Raw genomic sequence first — 13,055 nt, 5'->3', positions numbered from 1 at the left:
ATGCTCTGCTTGTTTACCTAAGACAAGATGAGACAGGGACTGCCAAAATCCCATTCTTTGTCGCATAGGTGATTAGCTGAACTGCTTGTCCTATAAGCACACCCCAGGGACTATTAGGCTTTATGGCTCGGCTAGCGAAACGGAAGCCATTTTTCTTCCAGTCTGTTTCCAGCTTATTCTGTCTTAAAAGTTTATAATTAACCTGCTGCTTGCTTACACAGCTTCTGGGCACAAGATTAGAAAGTGATTTTGAGGAAAAACAGATCTAGAGTCCAGAATAGGCCAACCTCAGACTGCTGGTAACAAGATCCACCAGATGCCTATTGTTTGCCGATAACCATCACAAAGCTTGCTTTCTGCCACCAGTCCATGTACCCTTCCCTTTATAAGTTGTTCGGTAAGCAAAGGAGCTGAGATGGCTTTTGAGACAATAATTGGCCATCTCCTCAGACTGCCCGGTCTTGAATAAACCACTTTACCGACACTGGCCTCTCCTCTTGTGTTTGGTTCTGCAGCGGCAGCTGAGCCTGAGCTTGGCAATAGTCCCGCTAATCCATTGTTACAAAATGCTTGTTAACCAAACTTTGGTTAAGATTTTTGTCCTTCCTCCAGGACCCTGAACTTTGGCCCACCCTTAGCCTGAGTTAGCAGACAGCCCCCTACCAGCAGGCCTCGGGGTAAGATGCTCTCTGACCCACTATCCATCATGCTGCCCTTTCATCCCACTTTCTGGTTCTTTCTAGCCTGTCTTTCCGTAAGAGAAAAGCCTTTTTTGTCTAACCCGATGGCCACAGCATTCTCTCTGATGCAATAGTCCCTTTCCCCCTTGCAATCATCCTTTCTAATAAAAGTCTCTGTACTAAATCTGTATTTTTTTTTGACAATGGATTGGCCGTTACTATTCAGAGACTACAGCGGGGTGAACACCAGGCCCCAGCTTGCCTAGATAGGCCCCACAGCAAGGGCCAAGGGAGATTCGAACCCAGGACCCCCTGATTCCAGAAGCCTTTTCCCACAATGAGCAGGAACAAAGGGGCTCTGTCTGCTGGCAGTGTGTATGGAGTGCCGCCAGCTAGGCAGAGACAAACAATCCTTTTGCCAGCTTGTTTTTGTTTTCAAAACTGGCTTGTTGTGATGGATTACAGGCGCAGATGAAATGTTTTCTTAAAAGAAAAGAACCACAAGTTTTCACCACGGGGTTTCACTTCCTGTCATCTCTTTGCCAACCTCCCCCATTCCTGGCATCCTTGGAATTGGCCATTAAGCTGACAGACCCATTTGAGTGCTGCAAAAGGCATTGGAGAGAAAAGGAGGCATCATTTATGCCCATATTTGTGATTTTTCTCCATTTGATCAGATGCCTGTAATTTAAATATACCCAAGTGTGCTGGGAACATTTGTGGCTTAATTATCAAATTTATTTCAAATGTATACATACAAACAAAACTCCAAACTTGAAAACAACATTTAGCTTGGCCGTGAAAAAGATGTTTAATTTACTTCAATTGCTTAGAGCTAGACGAGAAAACCTCCCACATCCTGGCTCTTCTGCGGATTCCACCTGGATCTACCTGGCGGAGGGCTGCTCGAGTATTCTGTGCTTTTACGTCACTTCAGCGTGACCTTTAGGAGCATGTGAGCCTAAAATGACCTTGTGGTCTCATTTACACTGGGAACAAAATACAAAGTGTTTTATTAAGTGGGTTCCTCTGGGGTGCAAGCAAGACACCCCTGATACAAAGTCAGGCTGACTCGGATACTTTCTCTGAGCCTCAGTGTCCTCCTCCGTGAAATGGGTATGATAACCCACCTCCCAAGGGGGTAGCGAGGATTCGATGAGGCAGCTGAACAGCTCCAGCTATCCTCCCTGTTGTCCTCTCTGTCCCAGAAGCCATTGTTCTAACCTCGCATTCACCTGCTGGTGAGGGCACAGGTCACCCTTCCTTTACTGTGTCCAAGGGCCTGTGCGGACAGTGTGGAACTCCTTTAAAATACAGGTTCTTGGATGCCTCCTCTGGGGACTGCGATTCCGTAATTCTGGAGTTGGGTCTGGGATTCTGCATTTTCACGAGCTTTCCAGACAACTCAGAAGTAGATGACAGCCACCAGTTTGAAACATCTGCAGCCGTGGGGCTTACAGATGCCTAGAGAGGTGGCGTCAGGGGTGGTAGAGGGTTCTGGAAGCTGTATGAAGCTGACCTGAGGGTCAGGCCCAGAGCCTCACGACCAGGGCTGAGTCCTCTCTCCTGCGGTTGCAAGACCCTTCTCCTTCAGTACTTCTTTGTGTTCTCACGCAGATGCCCCCAACCATAGCCAGCCTAACGCTCCCAGTCAAGACAGATTCAAGCTTCAGCTCCTTAGAGACTAAACGCTGCAACCCTCCCTCCAATGCGCCCCGGGAGATACTCTTTGAAGCCCTTGAAAGACAAAAGGTCTTGCTTGATTCTACAGTCTCCCCCCCCCCCATGCATAATAGGACCTGTCACTCTTTGCTCATTCATCCAACAAATATTTGTCAAACGTGATACTTGGTGTGCTTGGTCATTATTAAGTGACCGATAAGGTGAATGTTTTCCTTTTTCTCATTTGTTGATTCATTTGTGCTGCAAATATTTATTGAGCATAATTCCATGCCAGGCATTGGGCTGTTTAGATCAGTTGTCTACTACCACAAATAATACCGCATAGCAAACCATTCCCAGACTCAACAGTTTAAAACAAAAAGTCTACAGATCAGCTGGGTGATTTGCTTGTCTGGGCTGGGCTGGGCTGATCTTGGTGGGACTTGCTCACGTGCAGGTGGCCTCGTGCAGGTGTCTCATGGTCAGCTAGTTGTTGGCTTGGGCAGTGAGCCCACTGGACTGCCCACCAGTTATCAGCCAGCAGGCTAGCCTGGGCTTGTTCACGTGACAGTGTCAGGATTCCAAGAAGGGGCCCAGGAGCTGCAAGCCTCTTAACCTGTAAGTAGCACAGATCACTTCTATTGGTTAAATGAAGGCATGCTGGCCAAAGCAAGTCACAAGGTAAGTCATATTTCAAAGGTCAGGAAAGAGAATCCACTTTTGATAGGATGGACTCTAAGTCACCCTGCAAGGGGCTTGGATATAGGGAGGGTACAGACAAATCCCTGCCCACATTCTAGTGCTGGAAACAGCACATTAGAAAAATACGTGTGTGTGTGTGTGTGTGTGTGTATTATGTTATAAATAAAGTGGGAAAGAAGAACAATGGGGCCCCACCTGTGTGGGGTGGGGGCTCCTGTTTCACTCAGGATGTTCAAACCCTCTCTGATAAGCGACACCTGAACCACAGCCAGGAGGAAGTGAGAGGCAGTCATGCAGTCATTGGCTGGAAGAGAGTTCCAGGCGGAGGGAACAGCAGCGTGCTGGGTGGTTCGAGCAGGGTTGGGGAGGGGGAGTCGACGAGGCCAGAGAGGTAATGGAGTGAATTGTGTAGGGCTTTGCTGGCTGTCGTTAGGACTTTGGCTGTTACCGTGGGTGAAGTGGGGAGCCCCTGGGAAGTTTGGGGCAGAAGAGTGACGTGATCTGAGTCAGGTTCCTGGAGCTCACAGTCTAGAGGGGAAGCTAGACTATGAAAGATGTAATAAGTGGCAATAACTGTGAGGCATGTCATGGTAGGTGACTTACAGAGAACCACAGGCTGGTGCCACAGGTTCACATCAAAGGTGAAGCGGGGTGTGGCAGTCTCTGCCCCTCCCACTGAGTCTGGCAGGCTTGTGATTGCTCTAACCAATAGCACATGGCAGAGGTGACACTGTGGGGCTTCTGAGGCTGGGTCATAAACAGCAATGCAACTCTTGTTTTGTTTGCTGAGCACTCAGGAGCCTGGAGCTGCCATGTGAGTAGTCATCACAGCCCAGGGCTGGGCGCTTGCTGGAACGAGCCTTCGGAAGACTCCAGCCCTGAGCCGTATGCATCTTCCCAACTGAGCCCTAGACATCACAGAGCAGAGACAAACTGTCTCCACTGTGCCATTTAAACCCACAGAGTCTGCAGGCATGATCTAATGGTTATTGCATCCTACTAAGTTTTAGGATAACGCTGCAACAAATGACTGCAAAGGGGGTAGTTCCGATACCTTGCCATGGAGAGGGGATCGTTCCAGGCAGAGAAAACAGCCTGTCTGCAGGGGTGGGGGCAGGAGAGGCTGTGGTGGTGACTTAAAGTTATCCCAAAGGGCAGGTGCTCCCACTGGTGGTGCAAGGGGTGACTGGAAGGCGTTTTCCTCTATGCCGAGGGGACCTTGAGGCATCACTGTTGTCCAGTCATTCCAGCAGGAATTTCAACCAAGTTTGCACATTGCAGGCAATGTCAACTGCGTTACAGCTGCCACTTAGTCTGTAGCGATTACCTGATGACATTGTCTGCAAGAGGCAGCTCACCTTTGGATGTTAAAATGTGAAAAAAAATGCTCTTTAGAATAGATAAGGAGGGGTAAGAAATATTAATAATATTAAAGGTTGGCAGAATATGGCAAAATTGCAACGGGGGGTTGGGAATGAGAGAGGCTTGAGAAGGGCTCAGAGATGGACGGCTTGGGAGAGGGCATGTGGCAAGAGGCCAGGCCAAGGCGGCTGGATGCAGGGTGGCTAGCTGGTCACCCCTGCAAACCGCCCCATGCTAAGCCCCTAGCCCTGTGCTCCTCGTGTCTGCAGGGCCCACCTGGCTCCTCTGAACCCATGGTGCCCAGACCTGTTGCTTCGTCATCTGAGAATCTCAGTCCAGACTGAGAGCAGAGGAGTGGGGAAGCTTGAAGCTCTGGCTGTCTCGAGGGTGCCATGGTTTGAATATGACTTTTTGTCCCCAAAATGCATTGAAGTCTGATCCCTGGTGTGACAGTGTTGGAAGTGGGGTCTAGCGGGAGGAGTTTGGGTCATGGGTAACTTGGTGCTGTTCTGGTAGTGGGTTAGTTCTCTCGGGAATGGATTAGGTCCTGCAAGCGTGGGTTGGTATCATGCCACGGAGCCCCTTGTGCCTGTCCACTTCCGCTTTGGCCTTCTCCGCCATGTCATGAGGCAGCACAAAAGCCCTCGCCAGAAGCCAGGGCCATGCCTTGCACTTCCCAGCCTGCAGAACTGCGTGCTAAATAAACCTCTTTTCTTCATAAACTACCCGGTCTCAGGTATTCTTTCACAGCGATGGGAAACTAGTGCAGATGGTCTGGCCTCTGCCTTGAAGGCCGCTGCAAGGACACTGGGCGCTACCCGGCTGCCTCTTTGCCCTGCTGACCCTGCTGCAGGAGGGTTCTGGGAGCTGGTGTGTTAATCCCCTTGAGAACGCAGCAGAAGGAAGAGTGGACCAACACGTCCTAGCCTGCTCCTGTGTCCACCGGGAGAGGCTGTCCGAGTGGAGAGGGGCGGAGGGAGACAGAGAACTTAGCTGATTTTCCACGGGGCCTTTAACATCATCATCCTCATCCTCATCATGATTACGACTACGATTGTTTCTAACAATAGAAATAGTAGCCGTTTCTTGAGTGTTTACCATTATTTCCGGGTATTTTATGCATAACGTCTCATTTTATCTTGGTGTGGTCCGGGAGACATTGGTGGCGTTACAGTAACTGCATTTTATTTTATTTTTTATTTTTTTGAGACAGAGTCTCACTTTGTTGCCCAGGCTAGAGTGAGTGCCGTGGTGTCAGCCTAGCTCACAGCAACCTCAAACTCCTGGCCTCAAGCAATCCTGCTGCCTCAGCCTCCCGAGTAGCTGGGACTACAGGCATGCGCCACCATGCCCGGCTAATTTTTTCTATATATATTAGTTGGCCAATTAATTTCTTTCTATTTATAGTAGAGATGGGGTCTCGCTCTTGCTCAGGCTGGTTTCGAACTCCTGACCTCGAGCGATCCGCCCGCCTCGGCCTCCCAGAGAGCTAGGATTGCAGGCGTGAGCCACCGTGCCCGGCCAGTAACTGCATTTTAAAGGTGAGAACACTGAAGCTCAGGCACTCACCTACCCAAGGGCACATAGCTAATAAGGCCTGGGAAAAGATGGGGTCCTAGATACGCCTGATTCCAAAGCCCATGCTCTTAAAGAGCTACTGCGTCTCCATGCTGTCATGTCCGTGCCCTGTCCACGCGCCATCGTTCTTACTCACTCTCGTGGAGCTCGGCTTCTTCCACTAAACTGTGAGCTCTTCGAGGGCAGGGACCATGTCCTGTGAACCCGTGTTGCCGCTGCCCGGCACCTGCAGAGGTCGGTACCGAAGACACGTGTTGTTTTGCAGACCAGTTGTTCCATTCACCCAGTGCTTGTAACCAACTACCGCGAAATTTAGTGACTTGAAACAGCCACGTTTATTTTGAGTAATAATCTGTAACGTGAGCAGGGCTTCGTGGGGACAGCTTGTCTACGTTTCCCGTGGTGTCAGCTGGGGCTAGAAACCCGGAGGCTGAAGTCGTCTCAAAGCTCCCCTCACACACGTGTCTGGCACCTGAGTGGGGAAGACTCAAACAGCTGGGGGCTGGGCCAGCTGGGGCTCCCCGGGCACCCCCAGCTCTGTGTGGACTCTGCCCGAGGTCTGTTGCACAGGCAGGCTTCAGGGAGCCGGACTTCTGCACGTGAGCTCAGGGTGCCCACGGGGTGCACCCCAAGAAAGAATGTATCATACAGAGGCCATGTGATGTTTTTCTTAAAAACTAAGAAAATGGATTTTAGAATGGTTTTAGAGGTACAGGACAATTGCAAAGATGATATAGGGAGTTCCCATATGCCCTGCACCCAGTTTCCCCATTATTAATGCTGTATGTAGTATAGTACATCTGTCGCAATTAAGGAACCGATATTGATACGCTTTTATAACTAAAGCCCATGCTTTATTCAGATTTCCTTCGTTTTTACCTAATGTCCTGTTTTGGCGCCAGCACAGCACATTACATTTGTTCGTCACGTCTCCTTAGGCTTCTCTTGGCTGTGATGGCTTCTCATCCTTTCCTTGTTTCTCACGACCTTGGCAGTGCTGATTATTAGTGCAATATTTTGTAGAATGTCCCACAGTTGGATTTTTCTGACGATTTCCTAATGATGAGGCTGGGGTTATGGCCTTTTTTGGGTGAAGTGCCCTTCTCGCCACATCATAGGGAAGGTACACGCTATCAGCATGACTTGCTGCCGTTGACGATAACCTTGATCCTCCCTTAGTCTTGGGAGGAAGTCACTATGTGCAGCCACACTTGAGGCGTGGGCAATCCTGCTCCACTTCCTTGAGGGCAGAATATCTAACAAGTTATTTGGAATTCTCTGCATGGTAGAGTTCTCCATTCTCCCCCATTTATTTATTTATGTAATAATTTATTAATATCAGTGTTGACTCACAGTTATTTATTTTATACTCTAGGTTACAGTCCAATACTACTTTTTATTTTGTTGCTTGAATTGTCCCAGCTTAGGCTATTGGGAGCTCTTTCAGGTTGGCTCCTCTGTGTGCATGTGTGTGTGTGTGTGCGTGTGTGTATGCGTGTGTATATGTGTGTGTTTATTTCCTTTTTGCTGCTATAATATGTTCCAGGCTTATTGTGTATATTTCTTCTCCCAGCCCTAGAATCAGTCATTTCTTCAAGAAGCCCAGTTTCTTTTATTGGAGAATGGTTTTAGAAACCAAGATCTGGGTGCTAGGTGTGCTCATTGATACTGGGTTGACATCGCCTTTTAAAACACAGCCTTGTACCTTATGGTTCGCTTCTGTCATCATCACAGGCCCACTCAGAGGCAAGGGCGGAGGACACAGAAACCTGCTGGTGGAGGTTTGTCATTGTCACACTGTAAGAGCTTGTGAGGTGGGATAGATTGGTGTCATCACCTTTGGAAAATACCATCTGTCTCACCAGGGATGTTTTTGTCCACTCAAGAATTCTCATTTTACCTAACACATCTTTCATCCCTCTCTGGTTTCTGTTTTGCTTCAGAGACATTCTTTCCATGGTTTAGTTTTTCCTGACAATGGTTTTAGTTGATACAGGGATACACATTACATAACGTTGAGTCACTCTGGGAGAAAGTCATTTCCTTTTCAGTTCTCTTCTAATCCCTTTGGTGGAGTCAAGGAGAAAGTCTCACCTTGGAGCCAAAAATGCTTTTTGTTTTTGTTTTTGAGACAGGGTCTCACTCTGTCACCTGGGCTACAGTGCAGTGGCACCATCGTATCTCCCCGCAGCCTCGAACTCCTGGACTCAAGTGATCAACCTGCCTCACCCTCCTGAGTAGCTGGGACTAAAGGTGAGCACACCATGCCTGGGTAATTTTTAAAATTTTTTGTAGAGATGAGGTCTCACTGTGTTGCCCAGGCTGTTCTTAAACTCCCATCCTCAAGCAATCCTCCCACCTCGACCTCTCAAAGTGCTGGAATTATAGGCATGAGCCACTGTGGCTGGCTTTACAAATGTCATTAACATGTTTATAACTCTTGCTAATTTCTTTTAATGTTCTGGCTTAGAGCAGTCTTAGAGCACAGCATTCTAGGTAGAATTTAATGACATTGTTGTATTCGATTTTGCAGTTACCCTCTGCAGCAGAGGCATGTGCCACTTTTCAGGGTGCATGTGCACCCACATCTTCCAGTCCCCTTTTAGTTAGGCAGGGCCATGTGACAACTATTCTTGGTCCATGGGCTCTTGGTGGAAGATTTAAAAGCCAGTGAGCAACCCTCCAGCTCTCTCATCTCCTGTTCAGGGCCCCAGTGTTCTAAGACAGCATCGCCTTCCTCTACCCAAGTCTCTGATTGACTGAGAGAAGCGGAGCCTTTCACCAACCCACACTGGATGTGCAACATTTGCATTAAGCCTTTTAACTCTTGGGATCTATTGTTATTGCTGCATTGCCTGGCCTTTCCTGATTAATACATCTTTTAAATAGGGCAAGTGATACTGGATTTTCATTTACATAATGATGCAAAATGTACCAAAGAGAGAGAGAGAGAGAGAGAGAGAGAGAGAGAGAGAGAGAGAGAGAGACAGTATTGATTCAAAGAAAAATATTAGGTGCATAATTTGCTAGGCAATACTCAGACATGGTGAAAATCCTGGGGACAAAGATCCAAATGATTGACATGGGACAGAATGACCAGCATTTTTGGAAAATCCTGCCGCTGTGTTCTTATCTTGCTCTTTGCATGGGAACTCTGGCCTTTGTGGGCATTGGCCAGAAAATAAATCTGTTAATTGCCATTTGTTCACTCTATGTCCTATGGCTTCAACAGCAACCACCAAGATCTCTTCATTCATGCCAATCAGTCAGGGATGACATTAAAAGATCTGAATTTTCCATTTGGTTTTAGAGCCAAATAGCTTGCCTTTGCCTGCAGTGCTCCCCAAACGCTAATAAGCAAGGGCATGGACATGGTGAGGAGGAGCTCTCCAAGTCTTGCTGTTCACGGGTGCTATTTAAAGGCAGAAGCAAATGATAAGTGACTCAAAATGAGAGGCCACCCAAATGCGGCAGCCAAGAGGGAAAGGATGGAGTGTCGTTCCGACCCAACGCACCGAAAGCCGGGCATGTGCTGATTATCGAGTAATTGGGTCTTGGCACGGTGATTTGCATGTTGGAAACTGCTAAAATATTCATGTACTTGACTGTGTCTCTTCCAATTAGATGTAATAAATGCAGATTTGGGTGGCCATATGTTTTATTTTGATATAATGGTTTTAACCTTTATGAAATGTGTGTGTGTGTGTGTGTGTGTGTGTGTGTAGGTACACACAGTTCTCCAGTTCTCTAAGACTGGCCTGGTTTGAGGTAAGCTGGTATTTTAAGATGTAATTTGATTAGCTTATTATTAGAGACTCCTTGGGATTGAAAGAATAGGCAGTATTAGCTTTCTATTTTGACTTCTAATGCTTTTACCTATTCCTCCTTTCTTCCCTCCCCTTTAACTTTGTCTGCTCCCTTCCCTTCCTTCACTCCCTCCTCCCTCACTTCATTCCTCTCTTGAGCAAGTAGATTAATCTCTTTAAGCCTCAGTTTCCTCATCTGTAAAACAGGGATAACAATACCTACCTTACGAGAATTTATAGGTGAAGAAGGGGTAAAGAAAGTGCGTACGAGGCATTTAGCACCATAGTCAGCATACAGTAAATTAAATGCTCAATAAACGACAGCAGTTATTATTATCAGAGGAGTGCTTTCAGCAGGTTACTTACCCTTTCTGAGCCATAGTTCCTCCATCTGAAAAACTGGCTCATGCCATTCCTTTCACCAGATTGTTGTGATGTCTGAAGATAATTAGATATTATTTTCATTATGTGCTCTGTGAGTGAATAATGAATGGATAAATGAATTTTGGAACTCATGTATTAGTTAGAGTAAAATCCCTACAGTAACAAACTACCCCCACATTTCAGTGGCCTGATATGTTAAATTTATTTCTCCCTCCCATTGCACTCTGATGTAGAGTGACAAGAGGTCCATGTGGTCATCTGAGGACCCGCACTTTTTCCATCTGAGGCTCTGTCCCCTGCGGTGGCCTCACAGTCCTCTTCCTTCAGCCCATGGTTGGGGAAAGATTATGGCAGGTGTCGCGTGGGGGGATTTTCTGGGCCATGCCTGGCCATGGGGATGTCTGTTCTTGTCCATTGGCCCGTCAGTCTATTCCTGACCACAGGGAAGGCTGGGGGACGTGGTCTAGCTATGCGACCAGGACAGCAAGGAGGACAAGCAGAACTTCACCCTGGATTTAGGTTTCTCCTGCATGTCGGAGCCACAGAGCGTGTCCCCACCCTTTCTTCCTCCCTCTGTCCTTGTCCGCTGCTCCTTCGGAATCCGTCAGTGAGCTCCACCATTGTTTGTCTGATTTCATTAAAATGCCACCAAGACACATGCTCTGCAGTGTGCCACTTCAGTCCTAAGTGGGGCATTTTTGCTAGATGGATCGATTTTTTAAATGACAGCATCTGTTTGCTTGTACACATTTATTTATAATTCTTCCCTTGGCAATTAGAGCGGGGGAATCGGTGAGCGGTAAGCAGCTGTTGGAATTAGCGGGGAAGGGAGGCAGTGATTTGATCTGTGAAGGAGTACCAAAGCCCTGGCCAGAAGCAATAAAAACGGAACAGATGCCCCCAAATACACAGTCTCGGGGAGGGGCCTGTAAATCACATTCACCGCCAGCCCCGCAGAGACAGCAGATGAGCTGGGTGAGCCGGAGGAGCTCCGGAGAACAGGTGGCTGCGCCTGGCCCTGCCTGGGATTCCTGGCTTGGTAGGTGGGGGAGGACTGGAATAGCCGGGGGAGTGGACTTGGCGAGTGGGACCCTCTGATGGGTCCCCAGTTCACTCGGGGAGAAATCCAGAGTCCTCACTGTGGTCTGCAAGGCCCTACCGACGCTGTTAGTCTCCATCCTCCCTCCCCCTGCGCTCAGCCGCCTGTCCAGGTGTGCGCCAGCCGCTGGCTCTGCTGCGCCTGGAAGCCACCAGGTGCTGCCCTCCTGAGGGCCCGAGGCTCTGCTGGCCCTTCCCATCTCCTGTCCCCACGGGGCTCACTTCCTCCCCTCGGTCACATCCGTGCTCAGATGTCACTTCTCAGAACCGACTGTTTGACCTCCAACTCTAGCATCCCCTCCCGTCTCCGTCCCTTTGTGCTGCTACAACAAAATACCGCCCGGCTTGGCAATTCATAAATAATAGAATCCATTTCTCACTGTTCTGCAGGCGGAGAAGTCCAAAATCAAGGCACTGGGAGATTCCGTGTCTGGTGAGGGCTTGCTCTCTGCTTGTCGCTGTGTCCTCACGTAGCAGGAGGGACGGAAGAGCCAGGCAGCTCTCTGAAGCCTCTTTTGTGAAGGGCATAACGGTAGGTCTCTTATCCATGGCCAATATGTGCTAAGACCCCCCGTAGATGCCTGAGACCACGGATAGTAGCAAGCCCTGTATATACTGTTTTTTCCTATACATATACACCTGTGATACAGTTTAATTAATAAACTAGGCACAGTAAGAGATTAACAACAATAACTAATAATAAAATAGAACAATTACAATATACCATAATAAAAATTATGTGAATGTTTATTTCTGGAATTTTCCATTTAATATTTTCGGACGGTGGCTGACCAAGGGTAACTGAAACCCTGGATAAGGTGGGCCTTCTGGAATCCCATTCACAGCAACGACGGCCCTCACGACCCAGCCCCTCCCACAGGCCCCACCTTCCAAGGCCATCACCTTGGTGGGCAGATGTCAACATATGAATTTTGAGGAACACAGACCTTTAAACCCTGGCACCTCCTCTCTTCCTTTGTTTTATTTTTCTCCCTAGCACTTACAACCTTTCTAATTAAACATACATAGTTTTAAATGTGTATTTTCTTTCTGTTCCATAGAAGCTTCATGATGACAGGAACCTCATCTGTCTTGCTCACTGCTGAACTGTCCTTGGCCCATAGTGGGTGCTCAGTAATTGTGTGCTGAATAAATGCATGCATTTTGCATTTGGGGAACACACTGCCTCTTTCTACTCTCCCTACCTGCAACTTGGGGGGACACGGAAAGCTCAGGTCACTTAGGGTGGCTCCCTGGGGACACCAACCCTGTATCCCCAGTATCTGTAGCTCCCCAGGACCTATCCCAGTGCCTGGCACACAGTAGGTATTCAATAAATATTTGTCAAATAAAGAGATGACGGGGTGACGCATGTTGACACTCAACAGTGTTCAAGGCACAAGCACGGAGTCGTCCCTGAACCCGTCTTTTCCACGCCCCACATCAGCAGGTCTAACCAGCAGCAGCTCCAAGGTAAGCCTTGAGTCCAAGCCGCGGTCTCTGGTTCCTGTGTTAGTGGCCTGGTCCGAACCGACAGCGCCTCCCGTGCATGAATGCAGCAGCTCATAACTGGGCCCCAGCCTCCACCCTCGCGCCCCCTACAGTTTGTTCTCCGCTCTGCAGCCAGAGTGATCTAAAACCACTCACCAGTTCATGCCATTTGCGGCCTTACCACCCTCCAAATGGCACTGATACCAAAATCCAACCCCCCTACCATGCTAGCTGCTGCCTGCCTCATCTGTCTGCCCTCTCCCCTCTCTCACTGTGCCTCCTTGCTCCCTTT

This window comes from Microcebus murinus, chromosome 19, assembly GCF_040939455.1.
Source record: "Microcebus murinus isolate Inina chromosome 19, M.murinus_Inina_mat1.0, whole genome shotgun sequence".
NCBI lineage: Eukaryota > Metazoa > Chordata > Mammalia > Primates > Cheirogaleidae > Microcebus > Microcebus murinus.
This window is presented reverse-complemented; position numbering follows the sequence as displayed.